Source organism: Apodemus sylvaticus, chromosome 9 (assembly GCF_947179515.1).
Source record: "Apodemus sylvaticus chromosome 9, mApoSyl1.1, whole genome shotgun sequence".
Lineage (NCBI taxonomy): Eukaryota > Metazoa > Chordata > Mammalia > Rodentia > Muridae > Apodemus > Apodemus sylvaticus.
This window is the reverse complement of record NC_067480.1, coordinates 101,382,879-101,397,181: the sequence shown is the minus strand read 5'-3', so window position 1 is coordinate 101,397,181 and position 14,303 is coordinate 101,382,879.

Below are 14,303 nucleotides of genomic sequence, written 5' to 3'. Positions count from 1 at the left end.
ACTGTGATGTTTACTGGAAAAGCCACACAAGTATCAGTGACAATAGATTCTGTGTTGACTAAAGACAACAATTTAAAATTCAAAGCAAGGAGCAGTGCTCAGTGTTAAAGGGTAGCTGAATTCCATCCCATGGTTCAGGGAGAAAAGAGTTATATGTCTGAAGGTAGATGTCAGAGGATAATCTGTAAATTTCCGATAAGTCTTCAAATGTTGATCATGAAAAATATATTTACAAAAGCATCTCCTCTGAAGATTTATGGAACAGATAAATCAAGGCAGCAGTTTAGATTTTCAGGAGAACTGAATTGCAATAAACTATTTTTATTCTAAATCTGTGATGCTCATTGTCATAATCTCTGGCATGCTTTGAATTGCTTAGAGTAATGACATATGATGAAAAATGGAATTCATAGGAGCACAGGGGAATGTGAAAGTGTTTCCTGGCAGCTTGCACAGTAAGTATTTGAAATGTTATTTTCCCTTCAATATATATGCATTAATCAAATGGAGGAGGAGATGAATAGTAATTGGAAAAGATATGCCATAAAAATGACAATATTTGGTAGTATAACTCGAAATCAGGGGCTCTGGTAACTCCTGCAACACTTTGTTCAGGACTGATGTGGTTGTCCTTGTTCTTTTATGCAGACACACAAATTTGGATAATTCTTGTTTGGTTGTTTGGTTTTTGTTTATATCTGTGAAAAAATGTCTTTGAAATTTAATTTAATTTAATTTAATTTAATAATTGTATCTGTAGATTGCTTTTGGTTAGAAGACCACTTTTATAATGATCCTAAAAACTCACAAGCAAGGATACTCTCTCCAACATCTGCTGTTTTCCACAAATTTTCTCTTCAGTGTCTTAACATTTTCTTTGTAAAGGTCTTCTCTGTTTCCTTGGTTTTATTTTGACATATTTGTGTGTAGTGGTGGTAATGTGGTGTGTGTGTGTGTGTGTGTGTGTGTGATGGTAGATGTGTGGGTATCTGTGGTGTATGTATGGTGTGTATGTGTGTGTGTGTGGCATATGTGTATATGTGCATGTAGTTTGTGTTTATGAGATGTGTGTTGGTTTATATGTATGGTGTTTGTATGTGTGCTGTGGTGGTGGTGTGTGTGTATGTGTTTATGTTTGGTGGTATGTGTGTGTGGTGTATATGTGTGGTGTGTGTGGGTATTGTAGTGTGTTGCAGTGGGGGGTGGGTGGGTATGGTGGTGTGTGGCAGTGGGATGTGTGTGTAAGAGAGAGAGAAATTCCATACCTAAACATAGTAAAAGCAATATACAGCAAAATGGTAGCCAGCATCAAACTAAATGGAGAGAAACTTGAAGCAATCCCACTAAAATCAGGGACTAGACAGGGCTGCCCCCTTTCTCCTTATCTTTTCAATATTGTACTTGAGGTACTAGCTCAGGCAATTCGACAACATAAGGAGGTCAAAGGGATACAAATTGGAAAGGAAGAAGTCAAACTATCATTATTTGCAGATGACATGATAGTCTACCTAAATGACCCAAAAAACTCCACTAGAGAACTCCTACAGCTGATAAACAACTTCAGCAAAGTGGCAGGTTATAAAATCAACTCAAGCAAATCAGTGGCCTTCCTATACTCAAAGGATAAGCAGGCTGAGAAAGAAATTAGGGAAATGACCCCCTTCACAATAGCCACAAATAGTATAAAGTATCTTGGGGTGACTCTTACCAAACATGTGAAAGATCTGTATGACAAGAACTTCAAGACTCTGAAGAAGGAAATGGAAGAAGACCTCAAAAAATGGGAAAACCTCCCATGCTCATGGATCGGTAGAATCAATATAGTTAAAATGGCCATTTTGCCTAAAGCACTATACAGATTCAATGCAATACCCATCAAAATCCCAACTCAATTCTTCACAGAGTTAGAAAGAGCAATTATCAAATTCATCTGGAATAACAAAAAACCCAGGATAGCTAAAACTATTCTCAGCAACAAAAGAAAGTCTGGGGGAATCAGTATCCCTGACCTCAAGCAATACTACAGAGCAATAGTGTTAAAAACTGCATGGTATTGGTACAGTGACAGGCAGGAGGATCAATGGAACAGGAATGAAGATCCAGAAATGAACCCACACACCTATGGTCACTTGATCCTCGACAAAGAGTCTGAAAACATCCAATGGAAAAAAAGATAGTCTTTTCAACAAATGGTGCTGGTTCAACTGGAGGTCAGCATGCAGAAGAATGCGAATTGATCCATCCTTGTCTCCTTGTACTAAGCTCAAATCCAAATGGATCAAGGACCTCTACATCAAGCCAGACACTCTGAAGTTAATAGCAAAGAAACTGGGGAAGACCCTTGAGGACATTGGTACAGGGAGAAAGTTTCTGAACAGAACACCAATAGTGTATGCTCTAAGAGCAAGAATTGACAAATGGGACCTCATAAAATTACAAAGTTTCTGTAAGGCAAAGGACACCATCAAGAGGACAAATCGGCAACCAACAAATTGGGAAAAGATCTTCACCAATCCTACATCAGATAGAGGGCTAATATCCAATATATATAACGAACTCAAGAAGTTAGACTCCAGCAAACCAAACAACCCTATTAAAAAATGGGGTACAGAGTTAAACAAAGAATTCTCACCTGAAGAACTTCGGATGGCGGAGAAACATCTTAAAAAATGCTTAACTTCATTAGTCATTAGGGAAATGCAAATCAAAACAACCCTGAGATTTCACCTTACACCAGTCAGAATGGCTAAGATTAAAAATTCAGGAGACAGCAGGTGTTGGAGAGGGTGTGGAGAAAGAGGAACACTCCTCCACTGCTGGTGGGGTTGCAAATTGGTACAATCACTCTGGAAATCAGTCTGGCGGTTCCTCCGAAAACTGGGCACCTCACTTCTAGAAGATCCTGCTATGCCACTCCTGGGCATATACCCAGAGGATTCCCCACCATGTAATAAGGATACATGCTCTACTATGTTCATAGCAGCCCTATTTATAATTGCCAGATGCTGGAAAGAACCCAGGTATCCCTCAACAGAAGAGTGGATGCAAAAAATGTGGTATATCTACACAATGGAGTACTATTCAGCCATTAGAAACAATGAATTCATGAAATTCTTAGGCAAATGGATGGACCTAGAGAACATCATACTAAGTGAGGTAACCCAGACCCAAAAGATGAATCATGGTATGCACTCACTGATAAGTTGATATTAACCTAGAAACCTGGATTACCCAAAACATAATCTACACATCAAATGAGGTACAAGAAGAAAGGAAGAGTGGTCCCTTGTTCTGGAAAGACTCAATGAAGCAGTATTCAGCAAAACCAGAACGGGGAAGTTGGAAGGGGTGGTTGGGAGGACAGGGGGAGAGAAGGGGGCTTATGGGACTTTCTGGGAGTTGGGGGGCTAGTAAAGGGGAAATCATTTGAAGTGTAAATAAAAAATATATCGAATAAAAAAAAACTTAAAAAAATAATCCTAAAACAAAACAAAACAAAAAACAAAAAAAAAAAAGAGAGAGAGAGAAATGATGTGTGGTGGTAGTATGTGTGGTGGTAGTGTATGTGTGTGTGTGTATGTGTGTGTATGTATATGGTATGTGTGTGTTTGGTATGTGTGGTGGTGGTGGTGGTGTTTGTGTGTGTGTGTGTGTATGCTATGCCTTCTCAATTTAGCTGCTTTTGCATTCCACCTAATATGGGTTATATGAGCTAAACCTAAGACTGCTATCTCTGATTGTGGAAATTCTATGCTTGAAAATATCACATGTTGTCACAGAAGGGAACACTGCATGCTAGCAGAGGATAAAACAACTACAAACCCTTTGATATATAATGGTGACCTGGCTGCAAGATACCCTAGTATAGTCATAGTCAAAAAAAAAAAAAGAGTTGTTTCAAAAGAATCAGAGACTCACCTCCTTCTGCTCTCAGGACTTCAACGAAAACACCAAGCAATCAGCCATTACACATAAGAAAAGGACCTGTTATAGACCCATGCAGATGACATGCTTGTAACTTCAGTCTCTGGGAGCCCATCTGATCCTGGCTTAGCTGAATCAGTGTGTCATTTTCCCCCAGTGTCCTTTATCCCTTCTGACTCCCATAACCCTTCTCACCTCACCCTGTTTCATGTGGTTCCTTGAGCTCCAAGAGGAGGAACCCAATGGAGACTTTCAATGTAGACTCTCTTTCTGCATGTCTGGTTGTGGGTGTTTGTATTTGTTCCCATCTGCTGCTGGAGGAAGCCTCTCTGATGACTGTGGAATGAGATACCAATCTATGTGTATAATGCAGAATATCATTAGGAATCATTTCACTGTGTTTTGTTTTGCTTTGTTCTACCCTAGGTCTTTGGGCTGTCCAGTCTCCAGTTGCTGACCATCCAAGCAGTGTAGATCACGGGCTCCCTCTGGTGGCATAGGCCTCAATTTAAACTAGACCTTGGTGTCTCTGAGTGGCCTGCTTGTTTCTTTTTTTTCCCTTCTTATATTTCTTTTTTTTTTTTTTTAATTTTCTATATTCTCTGTTTATATTCCAAATGATTTTCCCTTTCCTGGTTCCCCCCTCCCCATAAGTTCCCTAAGCCCTCTTCCCTCTGCCCATTCTCCTATTAACCCCCTCCTACTTCTGTGTCCTAGTACTCCCCTACAAGCTGGAACAAGCCTTTTCAGAATCCAGGACCTTTCCTTCCTTCTCCTTGGGAATCATTTGATATGTGAATTGTGTCTTGGGTATTCGGAGTTTCTGAGTTAATATCCACTTATCAGTGACTGAATTCCATGAGTGTTCTTTTGTGACTGGGTTACCTCACTTAAGATGATATTTTCCAGATCCAACCATTTGCCTAAGAATTTCATGAATTCATTGTTTTTAATTGCTGAGTAGTATTCCATTGTGTAAATATACTACATTTTCTGTATCCATTCCTCCATTGAGGGACATCTGGATTCTTTACAGCTTCTGGCTATTATAAATAGGGCTGTTATGAACACAGTGGAGCATGTGTCCTTATTGCATGCTGTGGAATCCTCTGAGTATATGTCCAGGCGTGGTATGGCAGGGTCCTCTGGAAGTGTAATGCCAAGTTTTCTGAGGAACAGCCAGACTGATTTCCAGAGTGGTTGTACCAACTTGCATTCCCACCAGCAGTGGAGGAGTGTTCCTCTTTCTCCACATCCTTGCCAACACCTGCTATCTCCTGAGTTTTTAGTCTTAGCCATTCTAACTGGTGTAAAGTGAAATCTCAGGGTTGTTTTGATTTGTATTTCCCTAATAGGAAATGGAGGGAGAGTGAGTCTGGGGGAGCAAGGCAGTGATGGGGAGCTGGGAGGAAAAGGGGGTAGACTGTGTAATATATAAGAGAAAAAGAAAATAATTTATTTTTAATAATTTTTAAAAGGTGTGGGCACAATCAAATGATTTCATTTCCGACCCACTCTGGGAAATGGAGTCTATGCGTGATACTACTTGGGTGGCCAAGAACCTGAGATGAGATAGGCCAGGGACCCAGAGGGAAACCAGATACTACTGTATAGAATGCAGCAATAAAATGATTCCTAAAGACTTCTACTATAATCATGAGGCTCCATAACAACAAACAAACAAAGCAAAACAAAACAAAACAAAACAACTTGAGGGGGATAGAGTTTCTTTGGCTTACACTTCCACCTTGCAATCCATCACTGGAGAAAGTCAGGACAGGAAATCAAACATGGCAAAGAGCATGGGAGGGTACTAGTTACTGCCCTGTTATACAAGGTTTACTCAGCCTGATATCCTATAGAACTTAGGACCACTCACATAAGTGTGACTCCACCCATATGAGCTGAATCTCTCCCATGCTGACCAACTAATTAAGAAAATGCCCTACCACTGAATCCTACAGAGGCACTTGCTTAACTGAGGCTCCCTCCTCTCCAGTGACTCTAGCCTGTTTCAAGTTGATATAAAACTAGTCGGAACAGCTGACCCCTTGTCAACTTGACACACAAACATGTTACCGTTAAACCACAACCTTTCCTTTCTTGTTCATTTCCAAGATCCTACGTTAATAAAGTATAAAAAATTTGACAAACTTAAAAAGCCCCATAGTCTTTAAAAATTCAAACAGCTTAAAAATTCAGTTTCTAAAATATATAGTCATTTTTTTAACTTTTTTATTAGATATATTCTTCATTTACATTTCAAATGTTGTCCCCTTTCCTGGTCCTCTCCCCAAAGTCCCATAATCCATCTCCCCTCCCCTTCTTCCCCAATCAATCCTCTCCCGCTTCCCAGTGCCAGCATTCCCTCACACTGTGGCATCAAGCCTTCCCTGGACCAGGGGGCTCTCCTCCCTTTGATGTCCAACAAGGACATCCATCCTCTGCTGCCTATGCATATGGAGCCATGGGTAACTCCATGTGTACTCTTTGGTTGATGGTTTTGTCCCTGGGAGTACTGGGTAGCTCATATTTTTGTTCCTCCTATGGCAGTGCAAACCCCTTCAGCTCCTTGGATCCTTTAGCTTCCCCATTGGGGACCCTGTGTTTAGTTAAATGGCTGGCTGAGAGTGTCCCCCTCTGTATTTGTCATGCACTAGGAGAGCCTCCCAGGTGACAGCTATATCTGGCTCTGGTCAGCAAGTACTGTGGGCATCAACAATAGTGTCTGGGTTTTGTAACTGTATATGGGATGGATCACTCGGTGGGGTAGTCTCTGAATGGTTCTTCCCTCAGACTCTGCTCCACACTTTGTCTTTGTATTTACTTCTGTGGGAATTTTGTTCCCCCTTCTAAGAAGGACCAGAATATCCATACTTTGTTCTTCCTCTTTCTTTAGAATCATTTGATTTGTGAATTGTGTCTTGGGTATTCCAAGTTTCTGGGCTAATAACCACTTATCAGTGAGTGCATACCATGTGTGTTCTTTTGTGATTGGGTTACCTCATTCAGGATGATATTTTCTAATTCCATACATTTGTCTAAGAATTTCATGAATTCATTGTTTTTAATAGTTAATTATTATTCCATTGTGTAAATATACCACATTTTCTGTATCCATTCCTCTGTTGAGGTTCATCTAGGTTCTTTCCAGCTTCTGGCTATTATAAATAGGGCTGCAATGAACATAGTGGAGCATGTGTCCTTATTGCATGCTGGAGAATCTTCTGGGTATATGCCCAGGAGTGGTATAACAAAGTTTCTGTAAGGCAAAAGACACTGTCAATAGGGCAAAATGGCAACCAACAAATTAGGAAAAGATCTTTACCAAGCCGACATCTGACAGAGGGCTAATATCCAAGATATACAAAGAATTCAAGGAGGTAGACTCCAAAGAACCAAATAACCCCATTAAAAATGGGGTACAGAGCTAAACAAAGAATTTTCACCTGAGGACTATAGAATAGACTGAGAAGCACCTAAACAAATATTCAAAATCCTTAGTCATTAGGGAAATGCAAATCAAAACAGCCCTGAAATTTCACCTCACACCAGTCAGAATGGCTAAGATCAAAAACTTAGAAGACAGCAGGTGCTGGCAAGGATGTGGAGAAAGAGGAACACTCCTCCACTGCTGGTAGCATTGCAAGCTGGTACAACCACTCTGGAAATCACTTTGGTGCTTCCTCAGAAAACTGAGAACAATACTACTGGAGGATCCTGTTATACAGTCTTCAAAATCCAAAGTTTTTCAGAATCTAATATGGCTCAACTGTGGACTTCTATAGAATCAAAAATAAGTTAAATGGGTTTTTTGTTTTGTTTTCTGATTTTTTGTTTTTTGTTTTTTTTTTTTTGGTGTTTTTACTTCAAGGGGAAGAAACAAGACACAATCACAATCAAATTAAAGCACAACCAAACTCTAGCTGTATAACAACTCAACTCCCACTGCCTGCTATTCTTTCACAATCTTCTGGGATCTTCCACAGGGTTCAGGTCACTACTCTTGTCTTCACACCCTGCAGCACGCTTTTCTTTGACATTATGGCTGATTCCACTCAATGGCCCTCAATCTTCGTGAACATTCTATGATACTAGTATCTCCAAAATGTTGGTGTCTCTTGCTGCAACTGAGACGGACTTTCACCAATAACCTTTTTCAGGTTCTCTTCAGGGATCTCAGACTGACCACAGAATGTCAAGCCTCAGCTGCTCTCCAAAATCCCTTCACTTCTTCAAAACTAGTACCACATGGCTGTCTCTTACATGGCAACCAACAAATTAGGAAAAGATCTTTACCAAGCCTGCTATCCTTTCACAATCTTCTGGGATCTTCCACAGGGTTCAGGTCACTACTCTTGTCTTCACACCCTGCAGCATGCTTTTCTTTGACGGCCATTTGGCCGCCAGTGTGAGGCACAATCCCCTGTCTGACTCTGAAACACAGATTCAGTATAAGGAATCCCTTCTCAGAAGATTTCACCTCAGTGATGCTGGCTGCTTCTGCTTCACTATTAATTTCTCAGCTTCAGGTAAATTGCATCGATGGGTCTAGTAATGTCACGGCTTCACTTCAAAGGTGCTGGTCTTTTGTTAATCAAGGCTGACTCTTCAACCCCAGTAAACTAGAACCACAGATTATTAATTCAAAATATGCCATGGCCCTGACAGAGGCTTTAAGAAACTCTCAAGCATCCCTTTCGAGCTTCACAAGCTAAGCCCTCACTCGCTGCATCTCTCAATATGTTCATCTTCCACACTCATACAGAATAGCTCGCCAAGGTTCAACTGCACAATGGCTCTTCCAGCCCAATGTTCTAAAGTTCTTCTATAACCCTCCAAAAAATGCCCTATCGAGTCTATTCATCCATAACCCATAATCCTACAACCAGTTTTTGTCTTAGTAATGGTAATATTACTGTTGATAAAAACACTATGACCAAAACCACCTTGGGATATAAAGAATCATGCCCAGGTCTATACAAGGTATGGTCTATAACCTAGGTGCTATCTCCAACTGATAACCCTTGAAAGAGAAAGCCAGCTGAGGACCATAATTCATTTCTGGTTACAGATGCAGAATGTCATGCTATATTGGCCACACACACTTATGTGTTATGATGCACCATCAAAGCAGGAGCCAAAATAAACACTTTCTTAATTTTGTCAGGAATACAAATTTACCATAAAAATTACTGATACAGATGTTTAGTACCATGAACTGGGGCCATTTATGTTTTAAACTAGAACATATCATACTTAAGCCATTGGAACCAGTTTACTAAAGCAAAGGTGCTGGTCTTTCGTTACAATATAGGTAATTGTAAAACTTTGGGCTTTGAATACCAGAGAATTTTACAATACAAGATTAATGAGCCATAGCAGTAGGGATTAGACACTTAGAATGCTGAGAAAAAGAAGGAAGAGAAATGGACATGACCCATCTCATAGAAAATCAAGGGAAGTAAAGATTTTGTAAGAAAATAAGCTACAAGTTATTTGAATCATATTCTAACAAACATCCTGGATTCCTTATGCTTACGTTGTGAGAAATTGATTGATGCCAAATGGAAAACCTTGAGCTAATGTTTTGACTGAAATATTGGAGACAAGAGAGAAAGAGCTGACCTCTATACATTACCATATTTAAATCGAAAAGGCATCTGAACAAGTTTAAGGTGTCAGTTAAGGTAGATGCTGCGAAAACTGATTAAAATGTAGTATCTTGATCATCACTGAGGCAGAAAACAGATGGCATGAAGGCCTAACCCCACCCACCAATGATTTCAACTTTTGAAAATGCAAATTCATTTGAGAGAAGAGAACTGGGGTTGAATATTCCTGCTGAAGGAGAGGGGTTCTCTGCTTGAAAACAAATACTCAGAGAAATGTTTCCCGGGTTCACTACTTGGAGACAAAAGAAGAGTCCAGGCTTTATCTATAACTGGCAGGATAATGGGGCAGCATCACTTACAGGGTACCAGTTTCATATATGTGATAGCTACAGAAACAATGAGTTCGTGGAGGCCTGTGCCACGTTTTCAGAATAATTCTGAGGCCATGCAATGTGTCTCAAGGTCAGATTCCTTGTAAGGGTCTCACAGGTTATGTAGTGGAAACATGAAATTAAAACTTGAAATGAACACCCTGTGGTACTGAAGATGCCAGAGCCATGGGGCATCCCTCAAAGAAAGCATCTTTCCAATGAGGGATTATATATACTGAATTCAATAGAGCTGTAGGACAGTCCACTTCAAACCCTTTGTTGCCCAGATGTTTCCGTACTAAAGCCTTGTTGCCTTCTATGACACTTCAGAATTAAGTGTTTGCTCTGCAAGATATGGGTCTTGCTTTGATTTGAGAATTTCCTGCTATACATTAGTCTTCTCTTTTGGAATGGAAATATTTATACCGTATCATCCTATATTGAAAGTATATACCTGATATTTTAGATTTTATGGGGGCCTAACAATTAAGAGATCATGAATCTCAAAAGACACTTGAGGCTTTTGGACAGTGTTGGAATGGTTCAGAGCTATGGAGGTTCTAGAGTTTAGGCTAAATATATTTTCAGTTATGAGATGGTCACCAGCCTGTGGAGACAAAAGGTGGAAAGTTGTCATATAAAAGATATATTTGGGTATCAAATTGACTAGTGACAGACTTGTAAAGGTTAATGTTGGCTCTAAACTTGGTGGGATCTAGAATGCCCTAGTCAGTCTCAAAGCCCCGAGAATATCAGTAGGAGAGCTTCAAGCTTGGCTTCCCTGAGGTGGGGAGATCCACTGCCAATGTGGGCAACCGCAACCGTACACTCTGTGACTGATCCATGCACTGAAGCTTCCTATGTAGGGTGTGCGTTCCTGGACTGAAGAGCAAACGGAGCATTGAGCATCAGTGTTCAACTCTCAATGCTTTCTGGGTACTGATGCTGTGTGAGCAGGTGTCCCAGACTCCTCCCATTGTGCTTTCCTGTCACTATGGACAGCGCCCTGAACCTGTGATACAGAAGAAACCCTTCTTACCTTTAGCTGCTTTTCCCTATGCATTTTATCACAACAATGAAAAAAGTAACAAATACAATATTGAAAGAGTTGTACAGTGAAGAGGAGAAGAGAATGATAGTAATACTCTCTTACCTGAGTTTTTTTTTCCTTTTTTTATTAGATATATTCTTTATTTACATTTCAAATGATTTTCCCTTTCCTGGTTGCCCCTTCCCCAAAAGTCCCATAACCCATCTCCCCTCCCCCTGTTCCCCAATCAACCCTCTCCTGCCTCCCTGTCCTAGTATACCCCTACATTGCTGCATGGAGCCTTTCCAGGACCAGGGACCTCTTCTTCCTTCGTCTTGGGCATCATTTGATGTGTGAATTGTGTCTTGAGTATTCTGACCTTCTGGGCTAATATCTACTTATTAGTGAGTGCATACCCTGTGAGTTCTTTTGTGAGTTTTAATACCCCAAAGTGACCATCTGTGGTCCAGCATACACAGAGGGGATATAAGAATATCTCACAAGTGAATGAATAAGCAAACAAATAATGGTATTCAGGGAGAACTATGTATGTAAACTGCTTGAAATGGGGACTCTTTTAAACAAGAGGAGAAAGAGCCTCTGACAGCATGCTTATGAAACTATGGTACAGGAATGTAGATGTGTGGAAGAGCAAAAGTCATGAATGAGTGACACCTTTTGTGAAGTTCATTGTTGCTATCAACATAACCATGACAAGGACCGAAAATCCAGGCCTCAGACCCACAGGAAATTGGCTAAACCAGTCTCCATATGGGCCATGCTTAAAGTGAGCAACGCCTTCTTGGTGTGGTCCACGCATGAGTGATCAAACATGACTGCAATCAGTGCATACAAAAACTAGCAACGGCAGCTCTCCTGGATGACAGAAGCCTGAGGCCTATAGGAGCCTCCTTCAGAGAATAGCTAATTCTTCCTCCTGTACTATATACATAATAAACACTCTGAGGTTTGGGGTTCTCATGGTGGTTCTCATGGTACTAGGTACCACTCCGTCAGAGTGTGCGTGTCCCATGTGACCCATCTTTTCTGTACATGTACTGTTCTTTGTTCCCTCACCTGCCCTGCTGCAAGTCAGGGTTGCAAGACAAAGTCTGTGGGTTGTGGCAGATTGTGTCAAACGAAGAAGCATCATGAAAGTCTTGCCGTGGGGCCTCCACAGTCTGTCACGATTCCTGCTTCTTGCAAATGTTACCAAAGAATTAGAATAAAAGAAAACGCTGCACAGTAACAGCTAGCAGCAAAATATTTTATTTAAAATGGAAAGAAAGTATATTAGAGAAATAGGCTACAAGAGCCCATAACTCTCTTCTGGAGAATTTGTTTGCTTGCTTGCTTTTTCTTGATTTTCTCTTATGATTCTGTTAAGTGAAGGGAGGAGAGAATCTTAAGAGACAAGAATTAGATGAAACCTTATTCTTACATTTGAGTTGCTACATAACTTTGTACAGCTTTCATATTTACAGGATTATTTTAATTGTGTGTATGACAAAACACTTTATGCATATACATGAGATGGGAAACAGGTTTTTTCTTTCAAGTTACATCAAGACAAATCTGGTCTTTTCTGTTTTTGTGGGACAAAAACTGACTTAAGATGACTCTTTTCAAATTCTCCTTTTATTCCAGGTGTCTGGCCACAGACTCGTGATAGATGGATGGTGCTAAGTTTTGCCCTATCATAAGAGATGAACTATTCTTGTAGGACTGGATTGTCCCTAACCTTGCCTATATCAGTAGTGTTATTCAGGCCTATGCTTCCTATTTCTGCCTCTATTGAAACAATATTGGAGACAGAGGTTGGTAGGGAGGATAATTTTATTCAAGGATGACCTGCTGAGAATTGCATAGATAGCATCATGGAAAGATGTTTGACAATTTGCAGAAGAGAAATAGGCTTAGGATTCTACTGGGCAACAGGTAGGGAATTCCCAAATTTGGGAGTTCATTGCTTTCCTGTAAGTCCTTTGAAAAGCTAGAGACTGTTTTATCCTTCTCCTTGAAATTCTCCTTCAAGCCCGTTCTCCTCTTTCCCTGATGATACACTAATTTTGTACGTGAAACATGTTTATAGGCAAAATGAGAAGCGGGTATTACAGAATACCTCTGGACCTTGGAACATCACATGTGATGGAGAGAGGCTGTAACAGGGCAAAAATAATTATAACTTTTACAGAAAATGATGGACCTTCAATGATATCACATTTGCCTTTCCCTGAGACAAAGCCTGAATGGTTCTAATCCAAAAGAAGCCAATCTCTAATGCATGGTCCATAAAAATCAGTACACCAGGAGTACTTGATTTTCAAAATTTCAGGGACTGGCAGACAATAGCAAAGATTCAGGCATTTTTTGAAGAACACCGTATGAGAAATGCAGTGATCTTCATTTCACTGGACACATAATAGTACTATTATCACAGGAGACGTAAAACAGAAATTAATTCAGCAAGGATCTCAGGGATGCTACGATGAGCTTGCGACTTTAGTGAGACCTGTGATGAGATGTGTTCTTTGTAAAATAGGGGAGGCTTTGGCTTATTTGAATGATTTAAGCTGATATAAAATGTGAATTTATAAAGTGCTAAAGCACTCTAAAGGGAATGGGGAAAGTAGATAATAGAGCATATGTAAATCACAAAAAGCAAGCAAATTAGGTAAGATTTGGGTCAATCTTACCTAATGGTAAGCTCAATGGAGCTACTAGAGGAAGACTGACACGGAGACAAATTGAGGGTTTGGCTTTACAACATGAACAACAGTTTACCAAATACTTTTAAGGAGTGAGAAATAGACACTTAGAGAGGCGTACCATGCATCCCAATATGATGGAAAGAGATCTCCTGGAAGTGCAAATAGCCTCCTCTAGGGAGCTAGCATGGCCAAGGTTATTTGCAAGAGAGGTTCTGTGATGCACTGGGAATATATTGGTACCCAGTCATGTGGCAAACACTTGGACTATAGTGGACCATGGAGCTAGATAACTTAATTCATTACCACTCCTAATAGAATCAGGAGCAAAGGGCGTCAGTAGTAGATGAGACAGAAGAATGTTGAAGGTAGAGAAGATGAATCATGCCTAACCATTGGCTGCTACCTCCTCTCACCTCCATAGTGGGTCCAGCATATTCTCACTCAGGACTGGATACCATCATCTAGCCTCGGGCATTTTCAATACAATTCATTTGCAAATGCACTGGATGACCATGGTGTGGTATGTCACAGTAGAGTAGCGGAGTGCCCTGTGATGTATCAGTTGTTCACCTTTATGATCTTATGGCTCTAGTTCCCTGACTTGCTGGCCTTTAGAGGAGAGTTTCACACAGTATATCAGTCAGCCTGTTTG